This window comes from Dipodomys merriami, unplaced genomic scaffold (assembly GCF_024711535.1).
Source record: "Dipodomys merriami isolate MVZ:Mamm:240054 unplaced genomic scaffold, mDipMer1.0.p SCAF_912, whole genome shotgun sequence".
Taxonomy (NCBI): domain Eukaryota; kingdom Metazoa; phylum Chordata; class Mammalia; order Rodentia; family Heteromyidae; genus Dipodomys; species Dipodomys merriami.
The window spans coordinates 28,401-41,873 of record NW_027206527.1 but is presented as its reverse complement, the minus strand read 5'-3'; the positions used below and the strand labels follow the sequence as shown (position 1 = coordinate 41,873).

Here is a 13,473-nt window from a genome sequence, read left to right as displayed (position 1 = left end):
AAGATTTTGGGAAAAAAAATGCATGGGTTGTGGAGGTTTGGGTTGTGGAGGTTTTTTCCTTCCCACAATTTCCCATTCTTCCTTTTTCTATTATTTTATTTCTATCATCCTAGTTGTATATTTTAATTATTGAGGCTTTGTAACTCACCACTGTGAATTTTGCAAGCCTTATTATAATAATGTATTTCCTGACAACAGTAAAATAGATTTAGATTTAGACAATTATCATTGTCTAAATGGTTCTGTAATTAATTGGGAAGGAAATCCATAATTAAATTAGTTATATGTAAATACATGTTATATTCTTTACACTATATTATATATAATATATTATATAAGACTGAATATGATTTTTTCAAACTATGAGAGCATTTAACATTTTTAGTCTCAAGGGTATTTTTTCACAAACCAATGTAAAAATTATTGGAGAAAGTGGTGATATAACTTTGATTATAATTATATAAATATATATTTGTGTGTGTGGATATAATACTGTTTATTAATAGATGAATAAATACATGTGTATATACATTTGTGCATCTATGTATGAAGTGAATATAATTAAGTTGACCACATTATGTCCCAAAAAAGGGCTATGAGTTGTATGTACAAGGTTCAGGCCTATAATCCTAGTTGTATAGGAAGGTGGGTTCTGAGTTTTAGCCTCTTTTACCATCATGGCATTAGACTTTGAGAGGAAGTCTGGGCCCCTCCAGGATAGCAAAGACACATATGCCGTTGGATCACCCTCCCTGACCCCAGAGAAAAGTCAGTAGAAATAAGGACAAGCTTCTTATCCTATGATAATCTACTCAATTCCTGTACCAAGATGGCCACCTGTAGATGGAAAGTTAGCATTCTCTCCAAAAGAGTCTCAAAAGAGCCTTCTGAACTATAGTCTCTGACTATACTGAATTAAAGATTATTATTGTTCCCAAGCTGCAAACACATATAAATATTCCAATGGCTCCAGAGATGGACAAAGTCTAACAAATACTCATATAAAATTATATATTATGTTTCAATAATTCTGTGACAAATCATCAAAGGCATGTCTTGATTTTTTCTTTTCTTTTTCTTTTTTTTTTTTTTTTAAAGAAATGGAAACACACTGAGTGCATCAGGGGGTGAGGGATGGTTTGGTTGCTGAACTTTTTAATGTACTTCTGGGCATGGGAGATCCCTGTCTGGGTGACCTTTTGTGGGGGTGGGTGTCCTCACAGCTTCACAAAACAATGGCCATAACTTCTATGACATCACAGATACTTTTGCCATGGCAGCAGATAGGTTTCAGGCACTGATCTGGCCATCAGGTGGACTCAGCTACACAGAGAGCACAAAGGATGAGAGGAAATGACTGCTAGACACCAGGCTACAGCTTGATGAGCTGTCCTGACTGGTAGCTAGGATTACTTGAGCTGGAACAGGCTTATTCCCATGCTAAGGCTCCTGAGCACTAAAGACCAGGCACTAGGGGTTGGAGAAACAGAAGTGAATGTGGCTGCCTCCATGCCTATTTCATGCTGAGAAGAAAACCAGAAATCATAATGACAATTTCTATAAATCAGAGGCATGACATTGGTGGTATTGTGGGTACAACTTCACAGTGGGGATAGGCAGAGACATCCCCGAGGAGGGGACATTTGATCTGAAAGCAAGGCCATCATCCATGCAATTTTCTAGGAGCAGATGTTCCAGGTAGCAAGAACAGCAAGTACATCCCCCATGGTGGGAACGGACCTGACTTGTTTAAGAAAAGGAAGACAGCACTGACATGCTGAGGTTCATGGAACAAGGAAGGACTGGTACAATGAAGAAGAAAGAGATCAGAGATGAAGACAGGAATAAATTAGATATTGTGTGCTACTTGTTACAGGAAGAAAAGTTCTGATTTTACTCTAAATCTGACATGACCCACCGGAACCAATGTTCTCAAATTGTAACCAGACACACCAGACTAACCTAGAGAATACTTTTAAAATGTGATGCTAGCCGGGTACTGGTGGCTCATACCTGGAATCCTAACTACCCCCAAGGCCAATATCTGAGGATGAGGTTTGAAACAAGCCCAAAGAGGAAATTTGGTAAGACTGACTTTCAATTAACCACCAAAAATCTGGAAGTGACGCTGTGGTTCAAGAGGTAGAACATTAGCTCAGAACAAAAAAAAAACCTAAGGGACAGTACCCAGGCTCAAAATTTAAATTTTCACAAGACAAACCAACAAACAAAATATGACCCGTTGTTCATCATTGGGCAATCTAGTTCAATATATTTGGTATGAGCCTTGGAAATTATATCCTTAGCAAATGCTCTCCTCTGAAATTCTGCTTCATAGCCAGTTTTCAGAGCTCCAGCATCACCACTGTCTCCTCCAAGTTAGCACAGCAGCCTACCACTGGAAATTTGAAGAAATCTTTTTAGTAATCATAAGAAATCTGATCATTTGTCCACATACATCAAATCAGTAGTTGCCACATTCCACTATTCTGAATGTATTTAATCCCTTTTTGAGTTAATAAGCCTTAAGGAATAAAATCTATAGAATAGTTACTAAATTAATTCAACAATCATCATTCTTCCAACCAGTCTTATAAGTTTATAAAAGCAGAGACTGCCGGGCACTTGTGGCTCACGCCTGTAATCCTAGCTATTTAGGAGGCTGAGATCTGAGGCTCATGGTTTAAAACCAGCCTGGGCAGGAAACTCCGTGAAACTCTAATCTCCAGTAAACCATCAGAAAACTGGAAGTGGTGCTGTAGCTCAAGTGGTGGAGCACTAGCCTTGAGCTGAAGAGCTGAAGGAAAGGGCTTAGGCCCAGAGTTCAAGCGCCACGACTGACCTAAATAAATAAATCAATAAATCAATAAAATAAAGCATAGACTATACTGAAGAGTGCATATGATAATTTCTAACTATAATACTCTCATGAAATTGGGTTTTACAGAAACATCTTGATTGCTTTGCCAAAGCAAAGGATAAATGATTTAAATAAGCTACCTAACATCTCAGAAGGAAAATGTTACTGGGTTTAGATCAACTTCATATACCCAGTACTGAGGAAATAAGTTTCAGAAATGGCAGAGGCAAAGTATTATAAAAATCACTTTATCATGAGGTACAACCAGGCTGCCTAGATCAACCTTGCAGGAAAAAAGGGATGAATGAAAAGCAACTAAGGCTTCTAAAATGAGCCAGTTGGTGGTGCTTTATGCTTGTAATCCTCAGAAGCCTGAAAGCAGAGGGTTTGGATTCAAAGCCTTCCCAGGAAGAAAACCTTTTTCTCTGCAACCAGCAGATAGAAAACATCAACTCTGTGCCTACAGCCCAGCTGGATGCCTTCTTCCCACAGAGCTCCAGACAACCAAGACCCCTCATCTGAAATATTGTCAAATATATTAAAATATTATCTCCTGTTTGGGAGATAATATTTGAAAGATATATCAAAAACATTTCACTGACTTCTAAAGAAAGAGTGAAAGAGGAAATATGTGCTCACTAAAGGGTAAGTTACCTACCAAAATGATATTAATATGGCTAGATGCCCATTTGGAAACTTATCCACTCAGCCATCTTTCCTCACATCTTGTCAGTTAGCCTGAACTGTCAGATTTTTGGATGCAAGGGATGTGTATGAGTATGTAGGTTGTAAAAGTAATAATGAAAAGCTAGACACTGGAGGCTTAGGCCTGTAATCCTAGCTACTCAGAAGGCTGAGATCTTAGGATCCCAGTTCAAAGCCAACCCATGTAAAAAGACCCTTACCTCCAATTAACCAGAAAAAGACAGAAAGCTGAGCTGTGGTTCAAAAGGCAGACTACCAGCCTTGCAACAACAACAAAAGTTAAGGGACACCATCCAGGCCCTGAATCCAAGCCTCGGTAGTGGCTCTCACACACAAAAAATAACCATGATACCACCAGAGGATGTGCATATCTTAGGGAAGGATGCAGATGGATGGGATGATGAATGTATTGTAGCCCAGTCTATGAAAAACGCTAGGTGAAATCTTTCCTCAATACATCTTCATTTCCCTCTACACATTTAAAATCACACACACACACACACACACCCACACCCACACACACACACACACACACACACACACTTACATGATTATATTTGTCTATATAATTATGTAAAATACATATCATACACACTTGCTTCAGAATTTTGTCCATCTTTTGGTTTTATAGGTAGTACAATATATCCAGGGTTTGGCTCATTCTTGTAATTTCAGCTGCTCATGAAGGTGGGATCTGAAGATCACAGTTTGATGCCAACCCAAGGAAACAAATCCTCAAGATTCTTATTTCAATTAAGTAGCAAAAAGCCAGAAGTGGAAATGTGACTTAAATGACACAGTGACTGCATTGAGCACAATAATCTAAGCAAGATACCAGACCTCCGTTCAAGCCTACGTACTTGCCAACTACCACTCCAAAAGCCAAAATCCCCAAAAGACCAAACCAAAAACATGTCAAAATATTTTATAACTTTTGAAGCAAAATCCAATGAGGCAATGTAGTTTGTTGAAGATTTGGTGGTAAAATGTTGAAAAACCCCAAATTCCACATGTGTTTAAATGATGCAACAGACAAGCAACCAAGTAAAAATTTCCCAATAATGTTCCTTAGTATTCACTGGGACCCTTGACAAAGATTTTTTTGTATGCTTTTCAAAAAATCAGTTAATTTTCAGTAGTATAAATCTTTATTATAAGTTATAGAAGTTTTTTAAAGTTCCAAAGTGAATTGAATGTAAAACAAAAAGCACTTAATATTACCAGTTTCTATGACTCTGGTAGAAAACATGTAGTACTGTGGCCTTTATGAAGGAAGAGAGGGAAGACTGATCATGAAATGTTGGGAAGAAGAGTTTCCAATTGACTGTTTGAAACCCAATCTTCTGCCCCCTACCCCAACAGGCAGAGGCTTGAACTCAGGGATTAGGTGCTGTCTTGAGCTTCTTCTGCTCAAAGCTAGCATTCTACCACCTGAGCCATGGCACCACTTCTAGCCTTTTCTGAGAAGTTTGTTAGAGTTGAGAGACTTACGTACTTTTATGTTTGGGATTGGCTTCACATCTCAGTCTCCTGAGTAGCTAGGATTATAGTCGTTAGCTTCCCATGCCTGGCTTACATTCCACACTATTGAACACATAAAATTCAATTAGGAGGCTAAGATCTGGAGAATGGTGATTCAAAGCCAGGCCAGGCAGAAAAGTCTGCAACTCCATCTTCAACAAGCAAAGAGCTGGACTTGAGCAGTGGTTCAAGTAAGGTGAGTATGAGACCCTGATTTCAAATACCATTATGGGCAAAAACAAAACAAAATAAAGCAATGTCCCAAATTAAAATAATAAAATTGCTCAAAACCAAAATAATGGTCATTAAATAAGGGTTTGAAAAGTAGAAAACAAATACAACCCTCCATAAATCCACATATAAAAATCTTCCAGCCAGATACCGGTGGCTCAAGCCTGCAATCCTAGCTACTCAAGAGGTTGAGATCTGAGGATCATGGTTCAAAGCCAGCCCAGGCAGGAAAGTCCCTGAGACTCTTATCTCAATAAACTACTCAGAAAACCAGAAGTGGCACTGTGGCTCAAGTGGTAGAGTGCTAGCCTTGAGCTGAAGAACGAGGGACGGTGCTTAGGCCCAGAATTAAAGTCCCATGACTGACAAAACACAAAACAAAATCCAAAAAACAATAAACAAAAAAGAAACTTTCACAAAATATTTGAAATGGGTGAATTTTCAATAAGGAAACAACATTTTTCTTTCCTTTTTTTTTCTTGCAACAGCAAAAGAGATGGTTTATTGTACATGTGTCACACTTGGCCACAACTATGAACAGAACTAGTCCAGAATGTCACAGGTCCGGGGCACAGGACCATCAGGGGATGCTTGGTTATGATCAAGGTGTGTCTTTCAGAGATGATCTTGGCAATGAAAGTTCTGGATCCACTGGGAAATCACAGCGGCATGCAGTCCAACATCTCAGCATCCCAGCCTATGGCATTCCTTATTCCTCCTGCTCCTCTGGCCTCGATGGGTGCACAAACTGGTTTACTTAGACCTCTGCCTCCTCTTTCTTCTTTTGCCCTTCAGCCTGCGCATTCGCTTCCTCTACTTGGCTCTCATGGTGCTGTTTTTTCTAGGAAGATGGTGCTAAGGCAAAGAGCAGGAAACAACATTTTTGTACCTAAAGATGTCTGTGGGGAGAACAGTGGAAGAAATAGATTTATTCCCAGATATTTAGACCAACATGCCAATTCTGATATATCTATGATGATAGAGACTAGCTTTAGAATGATAAAAATAAACCAAAGGATTACATCCCAAACTATTGGACAAGGCTAACAAAACAGAGTAGGGCATCAGGGTATAGGGTAAGAGCTATGTAGAAAAACTAGTTGTTCCTACAATGAAAAGTATTACCAGGCCTAGCAATTCAAGTTCGCCATACCAAGTAGATTTTGAAAAATAGTCTGTTACTTATTATATTAAAGAAAAATTTAAACTTGTAGGCTCTTCAACTTTATATCAGACAACCTAAACTTTGCTCAGTGGACTTGGTACTTAATATTTGGATCATCAAGTGCCAATTCCAAATTTAATTATACAAATAATAACTCTACTAATAGAGAATGTTAATGGTTTCTTATAGATGGAGCTGAAGGTAAAACTGTTGAGACTTTTCCCACGGAAGAGACTATTCTTATTACACCTCTTCCCATGGTCTTCCAACTGCCTCAGTTCATTAATTTTTTTTTTTACAAAACTCGAAAATTTCCACTTTATTCACCCAGATGTCTTTTTAACACTTCAAAGGCTGTTTTTGAGAAATAATAAAAATTTCAAAAGCACAAAAAATGCCACCCAATTAAGAAGTTTTGAGATCAAGCAGATGAAAGGGAAAATTTGAGTAAGGAGCGAGTTTAGTGTCCTAGCCATGACAAAATCCTAAGAGTTAGTGAGTGAACACATGACTCTGCACATATCCACAGAGTTGAAGTCACATGATGATTCTGGCTCCTGGTCCTCCTCTTTGCCTTCCTGGTCTGACACACCATTCTCTGGGATGCTGAGCTCTTCTTTAGGCTTTCTTCATTCCCCTCCAGTAACTCCTGCTTTATAGGCTTGCACAAGATAGGCTTTTTCTTCATTTTGACATTTGGTTTAGGTTGAGAAAGCTATTTTTTTCTCCAATTCAATGCTGTTTGCCTATAAAAATCACAATAAGAAAAACCCAACTAAGACAAGCATCCTTGGTTAAAGGCATTCTAGGTTGTAATCTCTGAACTTTTAGGACCTACTTTACTCTTGGCTTTGACTGTCTTTTGTCTTCCTTCTCAATCAAACTCCCCCCACTCCCACTCCTAGGGCTTGAACTCAGGGCTTAGAATCTGTTCTTGTTTGCTTTTTTTCCCCCTCAAGGTTAGTGATTTTCCACTTGAGCTGCAGTTCCACTTCCATCTTTTTGGTGATTAATTGGAGATAACTAAACCATGATGCTCAGATCTCAGCCTTCTGAGTAGCTAGGATTACTCAATGAATTTTCAGGAAGAGGCATCATGATGTTATGGGATTTCATGAAGTCATAAATATGATGATACCCAAAACCTTGAACAAGGACATTCTCAACTTCACCCCAGCATAACCATTGAAGTGAGGGATTTTAAACACTTATACATTAGTACTGCTCATCCTCCCCTCAGACTTCAGGATCACACATCACATTTGACTATCAAGCCTCACTGGTTACCTGGAACTCGCAACAACATTTTCTGCTTTCCTTTTACTTGGAGACCTGAAACTTGAAGATTAGGATTTACTTTGTTCAATTTTGAGTCTCCTCGGTATTTTTCTTTAATTTTTGTTAATCAGTTTTTAACTTGAAGTGATACTCTGCTAAGATCAAGGCAACCTAAGACATAGCATATCATTTTTAATTGTCTCTTTGCTTAGTTTACTTTAATCAAGGGATTAAGAAAGCTATTATAAGGTTTTTGGTGGGGGTAGCATTGTGAGGGGAAGGGCAAATGGACAAATGTGGTGGAAGTACTTTATGTGCTCCTACAAAAGTAAACAATGAAGGTGGGGGAAAGTGGCTCACAACTTTAATCCCATCTATTCAGAAGCTTGTCAGCAGGAAAAATCAGTGAGTTTCATCTCCAAAAAACTACCAAAAGAAAGGAAATGGGTTGTAGCTCATGTGGTAGCATGCTAAGATTAAGCAAAAGGAGCATAGATATGGTACTCAGGCCCCGAGTTCAAGACCTAGAATAAGCACAAAACAAACTAACAAAACCTGCTGAAATTGCTTTAAGAAGGGTCTATGAGAGAAAAATGGTTAGGGTAGATTTGATTTGGGAACATTTGGTATCTGTCACAGTATATGCGAATAGATCCACTATAGGTTGCTGTGGAAATATTATTCCTTGTTCCATTATGAGCTATTTGGATTCACTATTTCAGTGTGAAATGATATTTCTTGAGAGAAAATTGTCAGTTTGGAGCCCAGCACTGCTGGATCATGCCTATAGCCTTAGCTGCTCAGGAGGTGGAGATCTGAAGACCAATGTTTGAAGCCAGCCCATGAAAGAAAGTCCATGAGACTCATCTCCAAAAAACTACTAAAACACTCCTGGAAGTGGTGCTGTGACTCAAGTGGCACAGCACTAGTCTTGAGCAAAATTAGCTCAAAGACAGCATCCAAGCCCTCAGTTCTAACCCCAGGATCAGCATATACACAGAAAAATTTTAGTATGACTTCTGAACAAGGTTTTGTACCATTTTTCCATGAGTTCATTTTCAGACAGCACTATGTTCTGTGGGAGGCTTCTGTGTTCTGGCTTACATGGCATTTCTATTAGATGATATGTAATAGGCATGTACACAAAATTCCCTCACTCAAATTATATTTTTCAGTTAACAATCTATTATGGGAAAGAATTGAATTTCCCCATTTTTTAAGTACTCAATGAATTTAACAGTATAAATTTGTAGATTGCTATTTAAGTTATATTCAATTTCTATTAATTTACTCTTTTAAAGTTCTTATTCTTAGTTTATGTAAGTATGTATGTATGTATGCATGTATGTATTTTGTTGGCCATGGGGTCTGAACAAAGGGCCTGGGAGCTGTCCCTCAGCTTTTCAGCTCAAGGCTAGTGCTCTACCACTTGAGCCACAGTACCACTTTCTGCTTTTCTGCTTATGTGGTTCTGAGGAATTGAACCCAGGGCCTCATGCATGTGAGGCAAGCACTCTACCATTCAGACACCTTCCCAGCCCCTCTTTGTTTAGTTTTAAAGTGCCTTTAATGACCTTTCTTAATATAAGATGATATAATTCTATAACTATATCTAGTTTTTAATAGGTTGATGATTTCCCATAGATTCACCGCCATCAAAAGATACAAAGTATTTCCTTCACCCTTAAAAGAACAGCCAACTTCTGTTTCCTCAGAAGTTGCACAGAGGTTCTTCCTGCAGAGTATCTCATACTTATATCTAACACCATGTGACAGAACAGACAATAACAATGTCTTGTTATTCTGTTATCCTCAGAAAATAAAATGCTATTCAAAAAGACTTTGGACCTTTGTTTCCTCATGTTATTTATAATTTAAGGGAGCTCAATGCCAGACATTACTATTTTCTGTAGTTGTATGTTACAAGATCTACATTCATTCCCATGGAATATTTTATTTTTGTTGGGTGTGGTGGTCCTTGTACTAGGGCTTCAACTCAGAACCTGGTAATGTCACTTCAGTTTTTTGCTCAAGGCTGGGACTCTTCCACTTGAGCTACCTCACTGCTTCTGGCTTTTTAGTGTTAACTGGAAATAAGACTGGGTAGGTGATGGAGTGGGTATGACTGTGATACATTGTATCCATGTATGGGAACGTCACAACCTCCTTCTTGTACAACCAATACTTGCTAATAAAAAGAAAGATAATTAGAGGTCTAATTGTTCACAGTAAGTTTCTTGTAATTTCCCTTCTTATGTCTTTCTCATTTTTTTCATGCTAGCATGTGCTCAGTGCTGACCCTTAGCTCTTTTTCTTATGGCTAGTACTTCAGCCACAGCTCTAGTTCGTTTTTGCTAGTTAATTGGAAGAAAGAAACTATCTGATATTTGTGCCTAGGTTGTCTCTGAACCTCAGTACTCAGATCACAGCATCCTGAGTAGCTAGGATTACAGGTGAGAGCTACTCAGATCCTTGTTGTCTCCTAAATTATCCCATGTCCATTTCACAATGGCAGTCCATTTCCATGCTTCCCAGCTTTGCAGAAATAGCTTAATTATAATCCAACACCAAGTCTAACCTCACCACAGATGCTATTTTTTGTGTCATACTCTGACTATAGACACCCTTCTCCTGGCTGATGCATTGCAACAACCTAGATGGCTCTCATACTACGCCACAAGGATAGGAAGCCAGGAAACACTAGCTTAGAAGCTGTTAAATCAGAGGAGCAAAAAGATATCGTAGTGCATTCTGCTGTGATCTTATTCTGACTTAAACAGCCTTGTCATCTATTACCAGGAGTAGCTTTGACATCACATTCTGAGTAGTGACTGGGTGTAAGCTGGTGTGTCCGAGCTGACTATAGTATTGTCCTGAGCCTGTGCAGACTGAAGAGACAAGCCAGTGCCAGTAGCACACACATTGGAATAACAAAGCAACCTATAGTTAGGCATTGCCACTCTTTGTTCTAGAGTAATGAATGAATGACTCTCTAATTTCTTGACAAGAAATTCCTGCAGACCCATATGCAGCTGCCTCATCAGAGCAAGTAAAGAGCCTGGTGCTGCCTGGAGGAAACACTGTGAGAAGCTGCCAGAAAGCATCTGTTTACTGGACTCATGGGGCTCCTCTGTCCTCTAGAATTAATGACAAATGAGGAGCAAACACCTCCCCCTCTAGACAGACATACACAGGAAGAGCATTGCCACAGCACAACAGGGGACTCTCAAGACAAACACTTGATCTGTGCTGTCAGAACTGAGAGGTTATTTTGGGGGGGGAGGGTCCGGTTGTGGGGCCTGAACTCTGGGCCTGTGCCCTGTCCCTCAGCTCTTCAGCTCAAGGATAGTGCTCTACCACTTGAGCCAGAGCGCCACTTCTGGCTTTCCATTTTGCTTATATGGTGCTGAAGAATCGAACCCAGGGCCTCAGGCACGCAAGGCAAGCGCTCTACCACTGAGCCAACTTCCCAGCCCCAGAGCTGAGAGTTTTTAATGACACTTCATCCCACAGTGCTCCCTAAAACCTTCATCCCAACCCTGCTCCTTTCATGTCCCTGACAATGTTTATAGGCATCCCACATCCAGACTGAAGATGTTCCTTCATGTTTGGAGTAAGTCTGATCAGACTTTATATGGATCCACTGCTCAGTCAGAACTCTCGATCCCTCCCATCCCCATTTTGATACTGTGTGTCTCTTGACCTATTCCTGTCTTCTCTTTTCAAGATTCAGTCAGGGCCGGGTACAGGTGGCTCACACCTGTAATCCTAGCTACTTAGAAGTCTGAGATCTGCGGATCGTGGTTCAAAGCCAGCTCAGGGAGGAAAGTCCGTGAGACTCCTATCTCCAATAAACCACCAGAAAACCAGAAGTGGCTCTGTGGCTCAAGTCGTAGAGTGCTAGCCTTGAGTTGAAAAGCTCAGGGACATCACCCAAGCCAAGCCCAGAGATCAAGGCCTATGACTCAAAAATAAATAAATAAATAAATAAAAGAAAGCAAAAACATACAAAGCTCAGAATGGCAAGCAGCTGAAAACAGGATGGAATAAACCAACATTATCTATGACAGTTTTCAGGTTATGCAGAGAATTGCCTGCATTGTTGAAGCCCAAACCCACCTGATAGCTGAGTTTTAGCTGGCTGGCATGCCCATGATGCCAGGTAATGATATTCACAAGTTTTGTTATATTATTGGATGAGACCAATAGGCTTCAAGTTGGGAAGCTGAAAATTTTCTATTGATCTAGAAGGAGAAATATATCAGGACAAGAAATGGGATTAACACAATGCCAAAAGCAAAAGGCCATCCAATCCAAGGAAGACAGAATAACTCTGTCTCTGAAAAGATGATTCTCTCAAAGGAATCCTGAGCTGAGTATGGTGGTCTATGTTTGCAATCTCTGAATTTAGGAGGCTGAGTCAGAAGTTAGGTTGAGACTAGCCTAAGTTCCATGCCAAGAGAAGAACACAAAACCAAACCTCATCTTACAAAATAAAAGAAGGACTGGGAATGTGGCTTAGTAATAGAGTGCTGGCCTAGCACATACATGAAGCCCTGGGTTTGGTTCCTCAGTACCACATAAAGAGAAAAGGCTGGAAGTTGTACTGAGGCTTGAGTGGTAGAGTGCTAGTCTTGAGCAAAAGAAACTCAAAGTGAATGGTGTTAGGAAAAATGTAAAATTAATGAAATAGCATCTCTCTCCCTCCCCTATATCCCTTCCTGCTTTCCTCCCTCCCTCCTTTTCTCAGTACTAGAGTTTATACAAAGGATTTCATGCTTAGGCAGGTGTTTAACTCTTAATCCACACCACGGCCTTTTTGTACTTTAGTTTTTAAGTTAGGGCATCCTGTTTTCTTCCCATCCCAGGACCAGCCTCCCATCTAGCTGAGATTATTGGAATCAGCCCAGCTTGATGATTGTGATCAGATCTCACTTTTTGCATGGGTTGGTCTTGGATTGCCGTCCTCTCAATCTATGCCTCCCAAGTAGATGGTACTATCATGCTTAGCCTTTAAAATGATCACTTAGAACTGGGCGCAAGTGGCTCCTGCCTGTAATCCTAGCCACTCAGGAAGCTGAGATCTGAGGATCGAGATTCAAAGCCAACCAGTGCAGGAAAGACCATGAGACTCTTATCTCCAATAAACCACCAGAAAACCTAAGTGGTCCTGTGGCTCAAGTGGTAGAGTGCTAGTCTTTAGCTGAAGAGCTAAGGGACAGCAGCACCCAGGTCCAGAGTTCAAGTCCAAAGACAGACAAAAAAAAATCACTTAGAAAGATAAAAAAAAAAAAAAAACTCCCGAATTCTCACATTTATTTAAATAACGGCTGCCAGTCATATTTTATAAAGCACTTATGGGGCCCATGAAGTCTTTTATTTTTAAAATACAATAAAATAGTACTAGAGCAGTTGGGATAGTGTTCTGCCAGTAACACAACTCTAAGAGCCTCGGAGGGAGCAAACAAGCCGGCTACAGGCCAGCGCCGCCGCCGCTTCTTCTGAGCAGCAGTGAGAAGCAGCAAGCAGCCATGGCTGGGGCACAGGCTCCTCAGGCCAGACCCTGCAGGCAGGGCAGCCCCTCCAAATCCCCCAGGTCTCAAAGGCTCCAGCGCCGAGCTTCCTGGGCTCATCCCTAGGCTGGAGGTGCAGTGTGAAACAGCAAAGGAGCCAGCGAGACTCCTCCAGTGTCAGGGCAACCAGGCAGGAGTGG

The 13,473-nt window shown here is 40.2% G+C and overlaps 1 long non-coding RNA gene across 4 annotated transcripts in view; it reads right to left on the bottom strand.

Moving 5' to 3' along the window:
- Nucleotides 1-6,764: 6,764 nt before the first annotated feature.
- LOC138821413 (uncharacterized) overlaps nucleotides 6,765-13,473 on the bottom strand; it is a 31,735-nt gene continuing 25,026 nt past the window's right edge. For 3 of the 4 annotated variants that reach the window (XR_011370150.1, XR_011370151.1, XR_011370149.1), the window contains one exon: nucleotides 6,765-7,228. This is a non-coding gene — a long non-coding RNA (uncharacterized lncRNA). Of the gene's footprint in view, nucleotides 7,229-11,879; nucleotides 12,005-13,473 lie in introns of all 4 variants that reach the window. The other variant, XR_011370152.1, reaches the window with a different exon arrangement.